We start from the raw sequence: 22923 nt of genomic DNA, 5'->3' as shown, positions 1-22923 counted from the left end.
GAGAGCAAGCCAAGGAAGCAGGGCTGAGATGGGACTGAATGTCTGTTTCACGCTCAGGAATTCAGTGACACGGCCAGAAAAGGGGCTAGAAATCCCAAGTGGGGAAGCTGGTGAGCTTCCCAAGTCCTCACGCTCAGGGACCCTATGCCCCATCATGTCCCCAGGGGCCCCAGTTCTCAGACACACACACCCCCACCCCCGCAAATGGTGTGGGCACTGTGGTGCTGACAGATCCTGTGCTTAGAAGATAAGTATTTTCATTAGCTCAGAAGACTCTGCAATGACTTCAACCACAGAAACGGCAATCAGTTTTCATGCTGGAGGAAAAATTGCCTAAACTGGACTCATGAGAGGTGGTTTGTCTTTATATTCCACAGGCGACTGTTAAGGGAGATTCTGATTTTATGTTATTTTCACTGTAAGTGGTGAGTTTATTACAGTCTAACTCTTTCGTAAGATAAGACTTGACTACATTATTATTGTCATTATATCCACTTTGTAGATGCCTAAACTGAGGCTTGGGGAGAAAATCGGCATGAAGGCATTTTGCAAACTGCCAACCATCACATTAGCGTAATCATCACAGCAAACAGCACTGGTCACATGCATCTGCCCACTGGTTCCCTGCCACTTGTCTAGGAAGGCACGAGGAACACGGTCTCAGGAGAGGGAAACTGGCTGAAGCTCATCGCACTTCTGCATCATCAACAGGGCAGTGCCCAGGGGGTCTTGACAGCCTCGGTCTGGCTGCTGGGGAGTGGTCACAGGAAAGCCTCTAAGGAGTGTTTCCTCAGAGGCTTGTGGGGCAGGCGAAGCAGAAAGCCTATGCTGCTTTGCACAGCAGGTGTGGCTGGTACTGAGCACAGCAGGTAGAACTGGCAAGCTCAAAAGAAGCCAAGTTCCAGCCTCTCAAGGACTAATGTACTGTTAGTCTCTTAGTTGGGGACTTCTGGCTGAGCCACTGAGGAATAAGGTCCTTGCTCTATTAGTAGTCATCATTATAAATACAATCTACTATATTCCAAAGACAAGAGGGTGGAGGAGCTCTTGCTTTGAAGTCAGAAAAACCTAGGTGGGGTCAAAGTTCAGGGGCTTACTAGCTCAACAGCCTGGGGCAAGTTACACCATTTTCCCACCTCTAAAGCAGGGGGAAACCAGTAGTATCTTGCATAAAGGTTACTGTGAGGATTAAGTGAGATTCATCAAGTATAGTTTTAACAGTGTTTGGCACTGAGGAAGCATGAAAAGTTGTAGCTACCATTAGGATAGTACTTTATAATTTGTAAAGTATTTTTATTTGTACTTCCTATTTATTCACTGCAGGCATACTAGGATAGAGACACACATTGCCAGCCTTCTCTGACTTTCTTCTTTCTGGATCCCACACTCTGAGACTCTTTCTCAACACCAGTGGGCTAGTGCTGGCCAGGAGACAGGACCCACCAGCTATACCTGCCTTGGGCTGGAAAAGTGAATTCCCAGGTACACCCAGTAGATGGTGATCTGCAGGACGACTGGCTGCTCACTCCTTGAAAAGGTCCCCCAAGAGGGCCAATGTGACTGACAGCAGTCCCCTCTCTGTGGCCCCATTCCATAGCTGCCGGGACCTTGCCTTGCACCACGCCTCATAGGTGACAGACTCCAGCTGTCTGCTGGGAGCTGAGACACCATCTCCTTGGATGGTCCACTGGATCCAGCAACCCTTTCTTTGCTACAGAACATGGATGGAGATCATCTTGGGCAGTTGGGACATGGAAAACTTCCTTCCTCTCTACAGATAGCTTCAGTTACTAGAGGATTCCTTCTGGTATCAGCTCCTTGCACTTCCTCCCGGTCCAACGGGAAAGTCTCTGATGAGATCATGATTACGATCTCTTCCACCTGCCACCTCAGAACCTCTGAACTCATCCCCTTGTCTCTGTTTCTCTCTGGTGGAGGCCATACGGGACTTTAGACTGCCCTGGCAGTACCCCCAGCACTCTCTTGCCTCCCCCAGCTCATTTTGGCATTGTTGCTTTTACATAATAATCTCATAAGACATCCCATGCCCTAGGCAGGGAACAAGAGGTACAACCACAACATGGCTTAGGGGATAGCTTTTCCAGAACACACCAAGCTGCTGTGAAAGCAGATGCTCCTGCAGGGATGAATCCAGACCTTCACTTTAGCATACTTCCCTGATGTGTGTCCTTAGAGCGTTATTATTGATCCTTTGCAATTTCATGGTCATTGGGGGTTCATTTGATTACTCTCTGTGTCTCCCCAAATTATAAGCCCCATGAAGGTAGGAGATATTTTTTTGTTTTTGTTTTTTTGCTAAACGAATGAATGGGAGGAGACACCTTTTGTTTCATCTTTTCTAGGTGAAGGAAAGGTCACTGAGGGATTAAGTATGTCTAATATAGTCACAAAGATTTAATACCATAAAGGGGTTCTGAGGATTAACTTTATCCTATGATTAAATGGCTTCAGGTCAATTTACTAGGCTACAGAACTCTAGAGAGAGCAGGTTCACTTGATCCTAAAATGATTTCTAAAAGATGCAATAGCTTTGAACTCTTGTACTTTGCTCCTTCTTCCCTTTTTCAAACTGTGTTCTTTCTGGATTCCTAACCTTAAAGTTTGTGGCAGAAATTGCAGTATGTCCCCTAGGAGCTGTTCTCCTTTTCAACCACAGTAATAGAAATTTTAGCTGGGAATATGACTGCCTGGAATAAAGATAATATTTCCCTGACACCTTTGCCACTCTATGGGGCCTAGCTAGGTTCTGCCTGATGAGACGTGAGTGGAGGTGCTGTGAGGCAGCCTCCTAGAACCTGCCTGGAGACAGGACAGGTGTGCCCCTCTGCCTTCTTTTTCCATCCCTTTCTCTATTTGGCTGTATAGAAGGCAAAAGCTACCACAATGGGCCATGTGGTAGGGATGCATCCTAGGGATGGCGGAGCCATTAGCAGGAAGGAGTCCAGGTTCTTGGGGACTTAATGGAGCAGAACTGTCCTGCCAGTCTACCCTGAACTGCAAACCTCCAGAATTTTAAGGGAGAGAAAAATAAACTTCTATCTCAGTTGAGCATTCAAGTCTAATTTTTATTCAACCATCTAGAAGCTTGAAGACTGAGAAGTAGCTTGGTGTGGTGGCTAGCACCATGAAACAGGACCTAGGAGATCCAGGTTTCAGACCTCTGGCTCTGCATTTATGCAGGTCTTCCTTTCTTCCTTTCTTTTAATTTGGAAGGCAGAAGATAAAGAGAACTCCTCAAATGCCGATAATAGATGAAGTTGGGCCACGCCAAAGCCAGGAACCCAGAATTCAATCCAAGTCTCCCAAGTAGATGGCAAAGACCAACTACGTGAGCCATCACTTCCTGCCTCCCAGGGTGCACACTAGCCAGAAGCTGAATCAGGGGCCAGCACTGTGGCGTGGAAGGTTAAGCCTCTGCCTGCAGTGCTGACATCCCATATGGGTGCTAGTTCTAGTCCTGGCTGTTCCATTTCCAATCCTGCTCCCTGCTAATGTACCTGGAAAAGTAGCAAAGGATGGCCCAAATTCTTGGGTCCCTGCACCAAGTGTGAGACCTGGAAGAAACTCCTGGCTCTTGGTTTTGGCCTGGTGCAGCCCCAGCTGTTACTGCCATTTGGAGAGTGAACTAGCAGATGGAAAATCTCTCTCATTATCTCTTTCTCTCCTTCTCTCTCTGAAAATTTCCCTTCAAATAAGTTTAAAAAGCAGCAGCAGCAGCTGAGACTCAAACCCAGGTCCTCTGATGAGGGATTTGGGCATCCCAAGTGGTGTCTTAACTGATGCACCACTCACCCACCACCACTGTCTTTCTAGGTATCCATTCATTGACTGTAAAAAGAAGATGGAAATAGTATCTTTCCCTAACATGAATGTCTATATAAGAAATGCTGAAGAATCTACAAAACAGCTACTAGAATGAGTAAGGCCAGCACTGTCACAGAATAGAGTTGATATGCAAACATCAATTTTATCTCTAAATATTAGCAATGAAACACTGGAAATTAAAATAAAAATACTGATGGCAATGGTGCAAAATTTTTTTTAAATATTTAAGGAATAAGTCTAATAAAAATGTATAAAACCTATAGACCAAAAACTATAACACTGTTGGAAAAATAAAAGAATTAAATAAATAGGGTGGGGGCCAGCGCTGTGGCGTATTGGGTAAAACCTCCGCCTGCAGTGCCAGCATCCCACATGGGCGCCGGTTTGTGTCCCGGCCACTCCACTTCTGATCCAGCTCTCTGCTATGGCCTGGGAAAGCAATAGAAGATGGCCCAAGTCCTCAGGCCCCTGTACCTGCGTGGGAGACCCAGAAGGAGCTCCTGGCTCCTGGCTTCGAATCAGCGCAGCTCCTGCCATTGTGGCCCTCTAGGGAGTGAAACAGCAAATGGACAATCTCTCGCTCTCTCTCTCTCTGCCTCTCCCTCTCTCTGTGTAACTCTGACTTTCAAGTAAACAAATAAATCTTTAAAAATAAATGAATAAATAAATAGGGTGATTTATCATGTTAATAAGGTAGAAGATACAACTGCACTAAGATGTCAATCCTCTTGAAATTGATATATAGACTCACTACAATCTTCGTAGACAATGACATGACAATGGACTTAGAGGAAAAGCCGAAGAGAGAGAAAGAACAAAGGTGGAGACCTTACACGTCCCAGTTCCAAGGTTTACTCTAAGGCTACAGTGATCAAGAGAGTGTGATGCTAGAGTAAGGACAGAAATGTGCTCAATGGAATGGAGTAGAGAGTCCAGAGAGTTATGTAGTTAGTCAATTTTGAACAAAGTTGCTAAAGAAATTTAATAGGTAAAGGACAGTTTTTTTTTTTTTTCAACACACGGTGGTGGAACAATTAGAAATCTGTATGATGAAAAATAACTCTCAACCCTACCTCATACCATATACAAAAGTAAACTTGAACAGGATTATAGGCCAAATGTTAAAGAGTCAAAACTATAAGTTTTATAGAAGGAAATATGTGAGGAAATCTTAATGACTTTAGGCAAAGGTTTCTAAGATGGTACACAAACAGCATAAAATATGGGCACCTTGAAATGTTTCACCATTAAAAGCTTTTGCTATTCACAGTCAAGCCATGGACTGGGAGAATCTATCAGCAAAACGTGTATTTCATGAAGGACTTCCATTCAGAATGCATAAAGAATTCTTGCAACTCAAGGGAATCAGTCATTAGGGTAATGAACATCAAAGCCATCATGAAATACCATTTTACACCTCCTAGGTTAGCCATAATTTATAAAATGGAAAATAACAAGTGTTGGTGAGGATGTGGGTGGAAAAAATGTAGCTCCTGTGCATTGTCGGTGGGAATGCAAAATGGTGTAGCTGCTGCAGAAAACAGTTTGGTGGCTTCGCCAAAGGTGAAACAAGGAACTACTCCATGATGCAGACATTCCACTCCTCGGTGTACAGGTGGGAGAACTGAAACAGATGTCCGTACACCAGCACTCACAGCAGCATGATTCACAAGAGCCAAAAGGTGCAAAAAACTTAAGTACCAATGACAGATCAAGGTATTAACAACCCGTTAACATGTGACATTCACATACAATGGGATGTTATTTAGCCATAAAAAGGATATAACTTTGACACAAGCTACAACATGGATGGACCTTGAAAATACTAAGCTTAGTGAAACAAACCTGACACAGAGGACATTTACTATATGATTCCACTTGTACAAAGTACTCAGAAGAGGCAAATTCACAGACACAAAAGGTAGAAAAGAGGTTACTAAGGAATAAGGACAGGGAAGTATTACTGTTGAGAATGATAAAAAAATTGAATATAAACAGAGGTAATGTATTTAATGCCATGGAAATATCTGCTTATGGTTAAAATGATAATTTTTAGATATATTTTATCACAATAAAACAATTATTATGGCTGTCCTCCTTCTACCCCCCCCAATCTAATTCTTCCAGTTTTCAACCTTTATCTATTCTCATGTCATGTGGAGATTCATATTGTACACTAGCATAATAAAGGCTCTTTGAAAGCTCATAGAAAAGAAAGCAGTGTACCTTTGTGCAATCCAACATTTCACAAATTTCTTTGGCTAGAAGTCCCCCTGACCCGCTAGGTAATGAGAAACGTTCCTAGGGAACTCACCGGCTCTTTGGTGCTGACACCCGCAAGGTTTATGAGGGCTACATGACTCCTCCCTTCAACACATGCAATCTAGCTTTGTTCTATTTTGTTTTGCTTTAAAAACATGTAGATGGCAAGCTGACATTCTAACTTGGAAGGAGGAAAGTAAAGTTTGCGACAGGCGCAGTGCTGTGGCACTGCCTGTGAAGCTGCTGCTTGGGATCCCTGCATCCCTTAGCAGAGCGCTGGTTTCTGTCCCAGCTGCTCTGCCTGCCCTCCAGCTCACTCCTTGTTTATGTGCCTGGGAAGCAACCAATGAGGGCCCAAGTACTTGGGTTTCTGCCATCCATGTGGGAGACCAGGATGGAGTTTCTGGCTCCTGATTTCAGGCTCAGTTCCAAGAGCTGCAGCCATTTGGGGAGTGAACCAGAAGATGGAAGATATCTCTCTGTGTGTGACTCTGTCTTCCAAATAAATAAATCTTTAAAAAAAAACCTTTATGATAATATAACACATTTTAAAGGGAGGTTTCAGTGAACTTTTGAAGCATCTGATGTCCATCTTTCTATTCACCCATCCATTTACCCATTTATCCACTTACCAAACACGTTGACTATTTCATGGTCTTGGGTTAACTGCTTTAAGGAATGGCATAAAGGCAACACTGTCAATACAAAATAGGCTGTATTTGACATTATTTTCTTCTAAAAATTGTGATGGGACCTGGGAGAAGAATCGTGAACTCTTCTCCCAGAATGGCTCTGCAGAGGGGCAGTGGGCTGGGTGCTGATGGATGAATATGTCATGGGCTAGTGGAGGCACCACGCTAGCAAAGCTCATCCTGAAATAGTTCTCTTTTACCTTCCAATCAGAATAATAATTTTAGACTCTTCTTAAGACTGGCTCTTAAAAAAAAATGGTAATCGATCACTTTACATTTTCCAAATAGTTTCTCACATCTAAGTTTCTCCAACAACCTGGGCTTAGCTTGGGGGAAAACATATGTGAAATTCTTTTATTCTATGGATTTATTCTATGGATTTAGGAAGACTTCCCAGGATGACAAAATTGACTGGAAAACTGCTCTCAATTCTCCACCCCTCCCACATCCATGCCTTTTGTAATGGGATTGTGCAGCTCCCCCCACCAAGGATGGAAACTTATTTCCCCACCTGTTGAAGTTAGGCTGGCTTCCTGACTTGCTTTGGCCTAAAGAACGAGGCAGAAATGACAGTGTGCCGTTCGGAGTCTAAGCCTCAGGACATCACACTTTTCTCCCTACATGTTTACTCCTTTGTCCCCTCTAGGAGAAAAAGCCCAGTCTGGAATTTTAGAAAATATTAGAGGCAAGTGAATGTGAGGCATGCAGAGAAGAACCCAGGCCTCACTAGACCAGCCAATAGCCCTCAAAAAAATCTGTATGAGGAGCCCCGCCACGACCAGCAGAGCCAGCAGACTCACCCACAGCAAAAGACTCATGACTGAGCACAAAGTAGGCTGGAGAACACCCCTGACTGCCTGAAGGCTCCTAAGCAATAACGTATGGTTGTTGTCTGAAGGCATGGACCTCTGGGCCCATTGTTATGCAACACCATTTATGGTAAGAGGTAAGCCACAAATTGACTTTGGAGAAAATCCAGGTCATCTCTGTATTTGCATTGTGCTAAAACAGAAAGGGAGCTGTTTGAATCCTGTCCTCCCACCTCATTTTTAAAGACCTAAATCATACCCTCTTTCGAGCTTCAGTTGCGATACCACATCCTTAAGAAGCCCTAATTCTGTGTCCCTCCACGAGAAATAACCCTCCTTCCCCCTGACCTCTTGCTGCACTCACTCTACCTTTTTCTTCTTGGAAGTTAGCATTTCAGGTCTTAAATCACAGCCATTGGTATACATGTCATCTCCTCCTACTGAACTCTGAACTGCTGGTTTTAAACCGTGATGAAAAACCATCAGGCTTTAATTTCCAGTTCACTGAGAACCAAACAATCTGTGGTTCGCAAAATTCTGAGAACACCTTTCAGTGACCTTCCTCCTTTTATATTCCCTGCCCTTACAGTGTGGATGACACCTGTGAGTATTATGGGGTACCATTTCTGTGATTAGCCTAGGTTATATGGCAGAGGGATATTATCCAGATCAATTTAACCTGACGGCCCTCTCAAATCTGAAAGCTTCCTCCATCTGGTAGCGTAAGAGGAAGTCAAAGTGATTCAAAGAGTGGAACTCAATCTGATGTGGCTTTGTAAATTGATGAGTATATTGGTGGCCTTGAAGACCAGAGAGTAGCATTGGCTGATAACAGCCAGTGAGGGTGCCGTGGCTCACTTGGCTAATCCTCCGCCTGCAGCGCCGGCACCCGGGGTTCCAGACCCGCTTGGGGCACTGGGTACTAGTCCTGGTTGCTTCTCTTCCGGTCCAGCTCTCTGCTGTGGCCCGGGAGGGCAGCAGAGGATGGCCTAAGTGCTTGGGTCCCTGCACCAGCATGGGAGACCGGGAGGAGGCACCCGGCTCCTGGCTTCGGATTGGCACAGCGCCAGCCGTGGCGGCCAATAGGGGAGTGAACCAACAGAAGACCTAAATCATACCCTCACTGTCTATAACTCTACCTGTCAAATTAAAAATAATAAGTAAATAAATAAATAAATACATAAAAACAGCCAGTGAGAAAACAGGGACTTCTATCCTACAATCACAGGGAACTAACTCTGCCAACAGTCTGAATGAGTCTGGAAGTGTATTATTCTCCAGAGCCTCCAAGTGCCCAGCTGGCTGACAGCTTGATTTTGGCCTTGTGAGACCCTAAGAAGAAAATCAATTGAATCTGCTTGGACTCATGACCTATAAACATCTGAGATAATAAATGTTTACTGTTTTAAGCCATAAAATTTGTAGTAGCTTGTTACATAGCAACAGAAAACACACACACCTCTCTATAGAATGGCAAACTACATTTTCCCAAAGCTGAGTACAACAAAAGTCTTCTGTTCCACGTGTTTTAGAACTTTTCCACCAGCCAGTTCAGCAGTGGAATCCATGTCCCCTTCCTTAGAACCTGAACTGACCTTTGAGAACGCTTCAGTCAACTGAGCTGGGCAGGAGCTGGGCAAAATGACTTTATGAGACAAGATCATAAAAACACCATGGGGCCGGCGCTGCGGCTCACTAGGCTAATCCTCCGCCTTGCGGCGCCAGCACACCGGGTTCTAGTCCCGGTTGGGGCGCCGGATTCTGTCCCGGTTGCCCCTCTTCCAGGCCAGCTCTCTGCTGTGGCCCGGGAGTGCAGTGGAGGATGGCCCAAGTGCTTGGGCCCTGCACCCCATGGGAGACCAGGATAAGTACCTGGCTCCTGCCATCGGATCAGCACGGTGCGCCGGCCACAGTGTGCTGGCCGCGGCGGCCATTGGAGGGTGAACCAACGGCAAAGGACCTTTCTCTCTGTCTCTCTCTCTCACTGTCCACTCTGCCTGTTAAAAACAAACAAACAAAACCGCCATGGACTTCTTCCTTGTCTCCTTAGGACATTCATTACTGGAACCAGCCCACTCCATCATGAAGAAGCTTCTCTGTGGAAGCCAACACTGAAAGGAACCAAGAGCTCCCACCAACGTATCCAGCCATGTGAATGAGTTATTTTGGAAGTGGACCCTGTTGAACCATGCTGACCCACACTGGCCGGTACTGTGAGGTGCAGAGACAAATCACTCTGTGAAGCTTAGACTGTAGATTTATAAGCAAATAAACGACAGTTGTTTTAATCCACTAAGTTGTAGGGCAATCTGTTAAGTATCAATAGCAACTGGAGCAAGTATGCAGCTTATGTCACATGCAATTCACCACCTGAGCCTGACAGATGAGTGGACTGATCTCTATCCATTCAACCACATGAGTCCACTGAGCATGCACTCGGCTGTCACAGCAACGTCAGGCTGCCACAGACATTCCTGAATGTTTCTCCTCAATTCCCATATTTATCTCTTTGTGAACTGGTGCCAGTCAGCAGCCAGCATTTTCAGAGGTACTGCCATAAAATATCTTGGGGGCCAGGCCTCTTCTTATTCACCTCTGCATTCTCTCAAGTGCCTGCTAGAATTCCTGGAAACAGGAGGACTTGGACTGAATGGAAGACCCAAAGACAGCTGAGGCAGTAAGCTTGACTCACTCATTTTATGGATGATGAAGAGGTTGTGCAGAGAGGTGAAGGTTCTACAGTCAGGGCCATAGAATGAGCTATTGGCAGAGCCAGAGAAAGGCATAGAATTCCTGAAAACTCCCAATCTAGGCTTTGCAAAGCCAGCTGTCTGTGTGTGGAGGGGGGTCGTCCTGGTAAAAGACAATCCAGGAGAGGAGCCTGGAGAAAAGCAGATGCATGCTCTTGGGAAGGGGGCAGCTGCCATCCCAGCTCTGGCTGCTGTTGCCAAGTAAGAGCCAATAAACTGAATGCTCATTTTTTTAAAACTTTTATTTAATAAATATAAATTTCCAAATTGCAGCTTTTGGATTACAGTGGCTTCCCCCGCCCCCATAACTTCCCTCCCACCCACAACCCTCCCCTCTCCCATCCCATTCACATCAAGATTCATTTTCAATTCTCTTTATATACCGAAGATCAATTTAGTATATATTAAAGATTTCAACAGTTTGCACCCACACAGAAACACAAAGTGTAAAGTACTGTTTGATTACTAGTTATACCATTGATTCATATAGTACAACACATTAAGGACAGAGATCCTACATGAGGAGTAAGTGCATAGTAACTCCTGTTGTTGATTTAACAATTGACATTCTTGTTTATGGCATCAGTAATCACCCTAGGCGCTTGTCATGAGTTGCTAAGGCTATGGAAGCCTTTTGAGTTCGCCAACTCCGATCTTACTTAGACAGGGTCATAGTCAAAGTGGAAGTTCTCTCCTCCCTTCAGAGAAAGGTACCTCCTTCTTTGATGGCCCGTTCTTTCCTCTGGGATCTCACTCACAGAGATCTTTCATTTAGGTTTTGGGTTTGTTTTTTTTTTTTTTTTTCCCCACAATGTCTTGACTTTCCATGCCTGAAATACTCTCATGGGCTTTTTAGCCGGATCTGAATACCTTAAGGGGTGATTCTGAGGCCAGAGTGCTATTTAAGACATCTGCCATTCTATGAGTTTGCTGTATATCCCGCTTCCCATGTTGGATTGTTCTCTCCTTTTTAATTCTATCAGTTAGTATTAGCAGACACTAGTCTTGTTTATGTGATTCCTTTGACTCTTAATCCTATTTTTCAAGAGAGGAAATCCAAATGGCCAACAGAAACATGAAAAAATGTTCAGGATCACTAGCAATCAGGGAAATGCAAATCAAAACCACAAGGAGGTTTCACCTTACCCTGGTTAGAATGGCTCACATTCAGAAATCTACCAACAACAGATGCTGGCGAGGATGTGGGGAAAAAGGGACACTAACCCACTGTTGGTGGGAATACAAACTGGTAAAGCCACTATGGAAGTCAGTTTGGAGAGTCCTCGGAAACCTGAATATAACCCTACCATACAACCCAGCCATCCCACTCCTTGGAATTTACCCAAAGGAAATGAAATTGGCAAATAAAAGAGCTGTCTGCACCTTAATGTTTATTGCAGCTCAATTCACAATAGCTAAGACAGAGAATCAACCTAAATGCCCATCAACAGAAGACTGGATAAAGAAATTATGGGATATGTACTCTATAGAATACTATACAGCAGTCAAAAACAATGAAATCCGGTCATTTGCAACAAAATGGAGGAATTTGGAAAACATCATGCTGAGTGAATGAAGCCAGCCCCAGAGAGACAAATATCATATGTTCTCCCTGATCGGTGACAACTAACCGAGCACCAAAATGGCAACCTGTTGAAGTGAAATGGACACTATGAGAAACAATGACTTGATCAGCCCTTGACCTGACTGTCAAGGAACAACTTAATACTTTATCCCTTTTAGTATTTTGTTGTTGTTGTTCTACTTAATACTCTTGGTTGAACTCTTTCATTAACACACAATTATTCTTAGGTGTTTAAATTTTTTTTTTTTTTTTTGACAGGCAGAGTGGACAGTGTGAGAGAGAGAGAGAGAGAGAGAAAGGTCTTCCTTTGCCGTTGGTTCACCCTCCAATGGCCGCCGCGGCCGGCGCGCTGCGGCCGGCGCACCGCGCTGATCCGATGGCAGGAGTCAGGAGCCAGGTGCTTTTCCTGGTCTCCCATGGGGTGCAGGGCCCAAGCACCTGGGCCATCCTCCACTGCACTCCCTGGCCACAGCAGAGGGCTGGCCTGGAAGAGGGGCAACCAGGACAGAATCCGGCGCCCCAACCGGGACTAGAACCCGGTGTGCCGGCGCCGCTAGGCGGAGGATTAGCCTAGTGAGCCGCGACGCCGGCCTCTTAGGTGTTTAAATTTAACTGAAAAGTGATTCCTGTTAAATATAAGAGTGGGAATAAGAGAGGGAGGAGATGTACAATTTGGCACATGCTCAATTGGACTTGCCCCGAATGGTAGAGTTAGAAATGTGCCAGGGGATTCCAATTCAATCCCATCAAAGTGGCATGTACCAATGCCATCTCACTAGTCAAAGTGATCAGTTTCAGTTCATACTTGATCACAATGATAGGATTAAGTGTCAAAGGGATCACATAAACAAGACTAGTGTCTGAATGCTCATTTTTTAAAGGGAAGCTAGAGAGTTAGATTTCTAGAGACTATTTTCTGGTTTTTAATATATTACACTAGATAAACAAACATGTTTGCAGACTAAATCTTGTCCAGCAAGTTGCCAATCTGCAATTCTTGATCTGGCTGAACACCTCCAGTTTACAGATTTTGCCATGAATTTGCAGGAAGAGAAAGCAAGACTTTTTTCTGACTTGTCCAGGAATTTGATAATGATGATGATGATGATGATGATGATGAAAAATAAGATTTCAAACATTTATCGAGCTCCTACTATGGGCAGGGCACTAGGCCAAGCACGCTCTTAGGCCTACAATCCCATTGAGGCTTTTCAACAGAACTAGGAAATAGGTACTAGCATTTCTCCTTTTCACAAATTTCAAGAAATTAAGCAACTTGCCAAGCACATAGAGCAAGTAGGCAGCAGGTTCATAAGCACATTTTTATGGCATGAATGGGTCTTCTACCACCTCAGAAAGCTTCACTATATCTTTAGCATCCTGCCTATCAAAGCCCCTCACATTCAGTTTTTCCTGGAATGGTTGCAAAAGCCACCTTTTAACATTTTTGTATGTATTCAGACCAGGAGAAGCAATGCAAGGATGATCCTTTTCCTATCTTCCAGAGTCTGAGTGACACACAGCCTGTGCCCACCTCACCCTTGCCAATGGCTTTCTTCCCAAAGGGCCAGGGCACATCTGTAGTTACTGCAGTGTAAGCAAGAAGCAGCTTGTGCCACAGGGCAGGAATTCCCCAGCTTCCTTTGCTAAATTGAAGGGAAACATAGAACCGATGAAAAAAGGGGCCTGAAAGAAATCATTTAAACCTGTTATTTTCAAACTATGTTCAATGGATCCAGTGGAGATGCCTCAACTGTGAGTTGGAGGGGGCGTCCCAGCAAGAGGAGCTCAGATTGTCTCTTTCCTACACATTAATTAGGCTTTCAAGTTAAGATTATGTGAAAAGTGCTCTACTGCTTAAAAAAACAAGTTGGAGAACCAATGATCTAATCTAACCCTTCACTGCATTTTTAATGCCAAAGCCTATAATTTAATTTGCAATTATAAAAATAATAAAAGCATGTGATGAAAGATTCAAACAGCAAAAAGGGTATACAATGAAAAATAAAACTCTCTCCCTATTCCCTACTTCTAGTCTCATTCCCCAGAGATGCACACTATCCACAGTTTCTTGTGTTTCTTCCATAATTTTTAACAAGGAAATTGAAGCCCAGAGGTTGGCTTGTCTGAGATGATTTACCCAGGCCCAGGGCTATTTACTGGACATTATGCTCCTGGCACTTTTCTCTCCCTTTATTACCAGTGAAAGTCTCAAATGGTCCCACAGACTGCATCTACAATGTCAGAAACCACACATTGTGCGTGTGCTGGCCTTACTTACTGAACAGGAAGATCTCACATCTTTTCCATGTGATCCTATTTCTCCATAATCTTCATTTCACATGGTGGAGAAACAACCAGAATCAGGTTCTCAACACTGGCCAGCGTTCAAGCCAGGAGCAATGGCTGTGAAACTGCACGCTCAGCAAGTGGTCTGTACTGTTAAATCAAAGTCCTTCAATATGGAAGGGCAACACCTCCATAACTTTGGCCTCAGGGGCTGCTGCTCCAACAGTATTGGGTCCTCACTGAGTACACTCCCAGTCTCTCCCCTGCTTTCCTGCCCTAATGTTCCTTCCTCCCCTTTCCCCCCTTCCCAACTTTACTACTTGCCTGCTATGCCTCCATCATTCTGGCATTCCTCACCTGCAGCCCTCTTTCCTACCTGCTGGAGATTTTGGATACATCTCCAGGTTGATCTCATGTCCTGCCTGGTAGTCAAGAGTGCATAAGACAGAGCACCAGGCCTCTCTCTTCCCCAGAAGGATAACATTTATTGGGCTTTCCCCATGCCAGGCTCAGTGCCAGGCAATTTCCAGTCCTTAGCCTCACCACAAGCCAAGAAGGTGGCACTATTATAATCAGCCCTATTTTACAGGACAGGAACACAGAGCTGCTTAACCCAAGGCTCGGGAAGGATTTGTTCAAGTTCCTAAAGCTGGCAAGTTACCCTTGACCAAGGCCTTTGACAACAATTCCACCGATTATACTAGTTCACAATATGTTCCTGAAGGGGGACAGAGCACCACAAGTAACCCTGGTTGACTCTTATCAATCTGCCTCCCTCCATTTATTCAACAGCCAGGCTCCTACTTGAGGTTCTTGAAGTGGACTGAGTCCTAAAGTAGTGCACAGATCTGGGAAGAAATTAATCCCACTTTACATGTTGCCAGTTGTGCAGACTCCCTGTTGTTGCCTAGGTTACCTGCCTGGAGTTGAAGCCACTGCTGATCACTTTCCTATTTACCTTAATTAATCTGATTGGCGGGGCTCCTTCTGGAAGGATGCTCAGTCCCCTAACCCTGCTGTATCCCTGGGATGAGCAAGGAAACTGGGGAGCATTGCTTGGTGGACCAACTTACATGCTGCAGGGAGGCAGCCCTGGGAGTCAGTGTGGGCAAGGAAGACCACCATTGAGGGGTCATCCGGCACCACAGGGGAAAAGAGAAGCTCACTTTCAATGGTGTTCACCTGACAAAAAATCTCAACTTTCACTCAGAAGGCAAAAATGCACTGGCAGACAAAGTATAATTATGTCGTATTATTCGGGCTATTCAAAAGGAAGGCATGGACCTGAGAAAATAGCTGTGTCACCTGTGCTCTGTCAAAGGCCTTGTTTCAATTTTTCTGGCTTTAACAAAATTACACAGGAAGAAGGCAGTGAGTTTGGGGAGAGACCTCTCCTCTTCATGCTGCAGAGAGCTTGTTTTCTAACAAGCATGCTCTGTTGGCTGACCTGAACCTAAGCGTGGATCTACTGCAGATTATCTGGCTTTCACCTCTTGCCTCCTTTGCAGTGTTACAGTTTCTGGAAGGAGTCACAGAGGAGTGGACATGTGGTACTTACTGGGTCATTGTCTGAGATACGTCAGGGCTCGAAGGACATGAAATCCAAAGACATACTAACCTCTGCTTCCTCACCAAACAGAAGTGGATATATGAGACAGACAGATGACATGCCCCCACACACCTGTGGACTTAGAAAGTCTGAATGCAGTACACAGTAACCTAAAGAAGCCTGTGACTATTATTAAACCCTTCCACTAAGCCGCTTTCCATACAGCCTACCCTCATTTACAGGACTTAAGCATTTTTCTAAGCTTTATTGTTTTTTCAATCATATCACTTATCTATCAGAGTGTTTTTAAATTTTTTAAAAATGTACTTGAAAGGTAGAGAGTCACACATACACACAGGGAGAGAGAGATTTTTTTTTTTTTTTTGACTGGCAGAGTGGACAGTGAGAGAGAGAGAGACAGAGAGAAAGGTCTTCCTTTTGCCGTTGGTTCACCCTCCAATGGCCGCCACGGCCGGCGCGCTGCAGCCGGCGCACCGCACTGATCCGAAGCCAGGAGCCAGGTGCTTTTCCTGGTCTCCCATGGGGTGCAGGGCCCAAGCACTTGGGCCATCCTCCACTACCTTCCCGGGCCACAGCAGAGAGCTGGCCTGGAAGAGGGGCAACCGGGACAGAATCCGGTGCCCCCACCGGGACTAGAACCCGGTGTGCTGGTGCTGCAAGGTGGAGGATTAGCCTAGTGAGCCGCGGCGCTGGCTGAGAGAAATCTTCTATCCACTGGTTCACTCCCCCAGATGCCTGCAACAGCCAAATACCAAAGCCTGGAATTCCATCTGGGTCTCAGAAACGGGCCTAAGTACTTGGGCCAACATCTGATGCCTTCTAGGCGCCTAAGCAGGAAGCTAGATGGGAAGTGGATCAGTTGGGACTTGAGCCGGCTCTGTGATATGGAATGCAGATACCCAAGTGGCAGCTTAACCCTCTGTGCTAATGCCCTTATCATTTTTAATACACACAGTCAGCAACAGCAGCTGGTACAGCAGGTTAGTTCCCACTGGCTATTTGCAGTTCCAGCAGTTAGGATTTCACAAACATGAGTGTGACACATAATGACCAGGCCTCAGTTTCTTCATTTGAAGAAGGGGCAGGGAGAACAGCTGCCAAAGCTACTGTTCCAGCTGATGGAAAATCAAAGGGGGGCACGCACTGTAGCATAGCAGGTAAAGCTGCTGCCTGGGCCGGCAGCTCACTAGGCTAGTCTTCTGCCTGCGGCGCCGGTACACCGGGTTCTAGTCCCGGTTGCCCCTCTTCCAGGCTAGCTCTCTGCTGGGGCCCCAGGAAGGCAGTGGAGGATGGTCCAAGTGCCTGAGCCCTGCACCTGCATGGGAGACCAGGATAAGTACCTGGCTCCTGCCTTCGGATCAGCATGGTGCGCCAGCTGCAGCGGCCATTGGAGGGTGAACCAACAGAAAAAGGAAGACCTTTCTCTCTGTGTCTCTCTCTCACTGCCCACTCTGCCTGTCAAAAAAAAAAAAAAAAAAAAAAGAAAGCTGCTGCCTACAGAACCGGCATCCCATATGGGCTCCTGTTCCAGTCCTGGCTGCTCCACTTCTGATCCAGCTCTCCACTATGGCCTGGCAAAGCAGTAGCAGATGGCCCAAGTCCTTGGGCCCCTGCACTCACATAGGAGACCCAGCAAAGGCTCCTGGCTTTGGATCAGCACAGCTTCAGCCTTTGTGGCCATCTGGTGAGTGAAACAGTGGATGGAAGATTCTCTCTTTTTCTCTCTCTCTCTCTCACACACACACTCTGTCCCTGCCTCTCTGTAATTCTGCCTTTCAAAAAATAAATACATCTTTAAAAATCAAAGGAACATGCACACAGGAGGACATTGGTGACAGTGATAGGCCATGCACATGGAAGAGGTCATCACAGCATCTGAACTGGGTCAACTATGAGGCCAGTGTCTCACGTCATTGAGCTGAGAATGTGAAACATTCTGTGCATTTGCTTCATGTTCTGCAGAAAGCCTGCTGAGTCTCCAGGTCTAGGCAGTCTCCCTGGTTCTTGGGTAAAAAGACACTAAGTTTGCTTAACTGCGTACCTGGCTACCCAGCCACACAACCAGGTTACATAAAGCTGGATAAAACAAGAGAGCTAGAATGTGAGGAATACAGACTGTAATGCTCCAACTTCAGGACTCCCCACTGGAGACAGACAGAAATGTGGGGAAAGGGTGAAAGATGGGAAATGCAAGCTTTTATTCGGCAGCAGAGTTTGTAGGCACTCTGGTTCACAGCCAGAGGGCTGACATGGATTTATCAAACAGACACATCAAGTATGTCCTAAAAGTTGGGACTCCTTGATTCCCATCAGGTTCCTCAGGCAAGCACCTGCCTTTGGGGGTCCGTCTGGCCTGTGACACATCCCTAGTTGTGGAGCTCAGCCCCCTAACTTCTCGCACTAGCTGCTGCATCCAGATTCTTTTTCCTTCCTTCAAATATGGGCACATCCCTTACCTAGGTGTCTCTGTGAGGCTCCACTTTGGTCGTCTGACTCAGAACCCAGTTTCTCCTGCCCTCTGCCAGTCAAGTCCCAGGGATGTTCCAAACTCTAATGCTGACATGATGTGTGCCTCCAGCATGCTAGGCTTCCCTGGCTGGCACTGCCCACCAGTCTGCACCCATTCCCTGTCAGAGGCCAGGAGGCAGCTTCAGCTGTGGAATCCCATCTGGGCCAGGTTCAGGCTCGGGCTCTGGTGGCCTCACCTTTCTCTCCTGGTTCCAGGCTGCTTTTAGTGCCCTTCCAGCACTATTGAGAGAGCAAGCACCGGTTCTTGCGCATCACAGATCCTGCTTTCAGAACACCACAAGGATCAACCAAATCCAGTAAGAGCAAACAATGTTCAGCTGTGGTATAAAAATTCCTGGAAAAGGAACAATAATAGCTAACATTTATTGAGCTTAATCATTTTTAACCCCTTGATTAAAATCATTCAATGGATTCCCATTGTTCTAAAGGTGAAATCAAAATTCTTTAACAGGCGGGGCTGGCGCTGTGGCTCAGCAGGTTAATGCCCTGGCCTGAAGCGCCAACATCCCATATGGGCACCAGTTCTAGTCCCGGTTGCTCCTCTTCTGATCCAGCTCTCTGCTGTGGCCTGGGATAGCAATAGAAGATGGCCCAAGTCCTTGGGTCCCTGCACCCGTGTGGGAGACCTGGAAGAAGCTCCTGGCTCCTGGCTTTGGATCGGCACAGCTCTGGCCATTGCAGCCATCTGGGGAGTGAACCAGCGGATGGAAGACCTCACTCTCTCTCTCTCTCTCCCCCTCTCCTCTCTCTGTGTAACTCTGACTTTTGAATAAATTAATAAATCTTTAAAAAAATTCTTTAACAGGCTTAGAAGGTTCTGCATAGCCTGGCCTCCCTCCACCAATCCAGCCCATTCTGCACCAGGCTCTGAGTACCTTCCAAGTCCCTCAAATGCACCCTGATTTTTGCTACAATGGGGCCTCTGCACATGCAATTTCTTCCACCTTTATTGCTTGTCCCAGCAGCCTTCTTCACCAAGTTCACTGCATATCTCAGCTCAGATGCCGTTTCCTCTGGGCAGTGTCCCCCGACCTCTGACTCTGGGATTGTGGAACACATGGTATGAACCTCTCCTTCAGAACATGAACTCTGAATGCATCATTTTATTTAGAACACTTATTTAACAAATGCATATCTGTGCCTAAACTCTAAGCCCCAGAAGGGCAGAAACAGCCTGGCTTGCTAACACACGGCACCATATCAGACACATACAGGTGCTCCATAACTCCATAAATGTCAGCTGAATAAACTGAGTGAATGGGCGAATGGTCCCTGGAGTCACTCCTCTTCAATGCACTGAGTCAGTCTAGCCTCAAGACAACCCCAATGTTACAGACAGTAGCTAAGATTTCACAAGGGCTAAGTAACTTGCCCAAGATCACAGATAACAGCAAGTGGTAAAGTCAGGATTTGAATCTGACCTTAACACTACAGTTCACTCGTTACACTACAAAATTTGATCCCCAGCCAGCCAGGAGAGGACATCCCAAACATGTATTTTTTCCCTCTGTTTTAGAGTACAAACTACCAGAGGGGTGAGCATAGAGGGAGAGTTTTCTTCTCTTTCGCACACCTGGATGTGGGCCACAAAGAGGTGAGGGCATCTTACACTTTTTATATTTTCCAAAATACTGTGGGCTCACTGCACTGCAGTGCAAATGGGCTCAACTGCTTCCAACATTTGGGATAATGTCATGGGTGAGCTCCCCTGGTAAGGGACCTGTTCCCTCACGAGGTGCTTGGTTAACTCTGTTTTGGTGATGTAGTTTGCTAATTGCATTACTGCCTGTGCCATCTGACCTTGCTAATAACTGCTCAAGCTGCAAACCTGCAACTAAAGTCACCATGTTATGAGCAATTATTTGGCTCTGTGCAAAAATGTTAATTTCATGCTTTGTAAACACATCTCTTGTAAAAGACCAACCTGCCTACAAAAATTGCTTCTGACATCCCCAAGATAATCTTTGGGGGTGGGGAGGGTGAAAAAAGGGGGTATCCTATTAATCAGCTTCTACAGCTTTCTTTCTCTTGAGCTGTTGAGGCTTCTTTTTTTAAATGACAAAAGAGGGGTGTTGATGTCAAGGTTCACTGAAGGACTTCTAAGGATGCTAAAATTCTCACAAGTTCACTGTGCATTTCCAAACAGGTTCAAGCAGTTTGGGTAACCTGGGAAAAACCTTTAAGCACTCTATCCCTTAGCATCTGAGAGTTAGAAGCATCTTAGCAACAACCTGGTCTCAATACTTCATTCTACTGGCTTCACAGAGGTCATGGCCAGAGCTAAGGATGGAACCTAGGGTCGTCAATTCCCTGGGCAGTGTGCTTTTCAGAAAGGCATGGGCCCTAGGGCAGAGAGAAAATCCAAACTGGTTTTGTAAAAATGAAGAACTCCAGGGGCAAACACTGGATGCGATGGGTTAAGCCACCAGCTGCAATACCAGCATCCCACAGCACAGCATCATGCCAGTTCGCGTTCCGGCTGCACCACCAGATCCTGCACCCTGTTAATGTGCCTGGGGAACCAGATGAAGATGGCACAAGTACTTGGACCCCTGCATTCCATGTGGGAAACCAGGACGGAGCTCCTGGCTCCTGGTTTCAGACTGGCCAGCCCTGATGGCTGTAGCCTTTAGGGAGTGAACCAGCCAATGGAAGATCTCTTTCTCTTTCTGTCTCTCCCTTTCTCTCTGTCACTCTGCCATTCAAATAATTAAATCTTACCAAAAAAATCAATGAAGGACTCCAGTCATTCCCTTCCCTAGGAGTTTCCCTTTGTGATCTGACTTCCTGCTGGATGGACACAAGAAAGCACCTGAAGAAGTGCATGTATCTCCCTTTCTGCCACCCTCCACCTCCCACTGATATCCCCAGAAGAGATGAAGTGCTCAGAGCAGGAACACCTAGGAAGCTTAATCCAAAGTCACTGTTTGCTTTACCTGCAATATTCATCTATCTCACATCTTACTTTCTCCTCCATAACTTGGATGTCTTATTTTAATACTAAATTTATGTATTTCATTCCTCTCTCTAGATAGCTTGAGTCAACTAGATGCTCTTGGAAGGAATGCCTTGTTTATCCAACAAGAACTCACTGTACAGAAGTCCCTACCCAGGCAAAAGGATCCAATCAACTCCATTGGGAGCAGACGCAGATCTACAGTGAACCCAAAAAAGCCCAGGCAATGGGGCTGTGGGTGCACAGGAAAGGGATGATCAATCAGCATTTGGAGAAGGGTTCTCCAGAAGCATGGATTTTTTTTTTTTTTATTTAAATTAAAGTCTTTTACTTTCCTTGACTGTAGATTAGTTGGAAAAGATAAAAGCCCAAAGGAGAAAACCCTCTATGGGAAACTGGGTAAAATGTACACAGGATTTTTGTAATTTTTCTTACAACTGCATGTGAAACCTACAATTAACTCAAAATTAGAAACTTATTTAATCCTTCATAATCCCACCATCCAGTAATTACCCCTGTACATAATTTTATGGTTATCCCTTTTACCTTGTTACAATGCATATGTCTGGAACCTGGCATCTGAAAACCTAATTGGAAGTATGGAATGGGCTTTCTTCACCATGATGTGTGGAGAGAAACTTGCTGTAACCAAAAGTTCTTTGAAAGTATTTTCAAAGAGTGTACTATATTCTAATACATGGATGGCTCATAGCCCTTGTGCAGAATGTTTAACTGCAGCCAGTTTTCCACTTAAAATTTTTTCTGCAGAAGTGGGCATTTGGCATAGTGGTTAAAACACCTGAACTCCATTCTGGAGTGCTTGGTTAAGATACCTGGCTCCAGCTCATGATTTCAGCTTCCTGCTAATATATACCCAGGTAGACAATGATGACAATTTAAGTAACATTGCCTGCCACCCACCTGGGAGATCTGTATAGGGTTCCCAGCTACTGGCTTTGGCCCTGGCCTAGTCCTGGCCACTGCAAGAGTTTTCTCTGGTTCTCAAATAAATACAGTAGTTAAAAAATTGGGGGGAGGGAAGCTGCATTGCAGTATAGGGTAAAACTGTCTCCTGTGACACCAGCATCCCATACAGAGCTGGTTTGTATTCCAGCTGCTCCACTTCCAATTAAGCTCTCTGCTAATGGCCCAAATGTTTGGGCCCCTGCTACCCATGTGGAAGACATGGTTAAAAGCTCCTGGCTTCTGGCTTCAGCCTGGCTTTGTATTGGCCACTGTGGCCATCTGGGGAGTGAACCAGTAGATGGAAGATCTCTCTCTGTCTCTCCCTCTCTGTAATTCTAACTTTCACATAAATAAAAAATAATTTTTCATGTTTTATATATTTTAACACATTAAATTTTTTTCAGTTTCAATAAACATCCTATATATCCCACACTACTGATTTTTCTCCTTAGGCTGGCCTCCTGGAAAGAAAATCCTGGGAACATTTTTTAGGGCTCTCACTTCATGTTAACAAATATCTTTCCTGATAGGAGTAGAAGGAGGTGGGCAACTTCTGTTTTTTTCCAAGTAAGATTGAGAAATGTCTCAATAGAAAAACTCCATGGGTCTGCAAAGTGCCTAATTGGTGATTTCCCAACGTAAGGCCATCTGGGAGCCAGGTAAGGGGGT

The 22923-nt window shown here is 45.4% G+C and overlaps 1 protein-coding gene across 2 annotated transcripts in view; it reads right to left on the bottom strand.

The window, feature by feature from the left end:
• Nucleotides 1–22923, bottom strand: part of GALNT10 (polypeptide N-acetylgalactosaminyltransferase 10) — a 255265-nt gene that overhangs the window by 151576 nt on the left and 80766 nt on the right. The gene's annotated exons all lie outside the window — the stretch shown is intronic.

Source organism: Oryctolagus cuniculus, chromosome 6 (assembly GCF_051225735.1).
Source record: "Oryctolagus cuniculus isolate XC-2025 breed Fujian yellow rabbit chromosome 6, ASM5122573v1, whole genome shotgun sequence".
Classification (NCBI taxonomy): domain Eukaryota; kingdom Metazoa; phylum Chordata; class Mammalia; order Lagomorpha; family Leporidae; genus Oryctolagus; species Oryctolagus cuniculus.
This window is presented reverse-complemented; position numbering and strand designations above follow the sequence as displayed.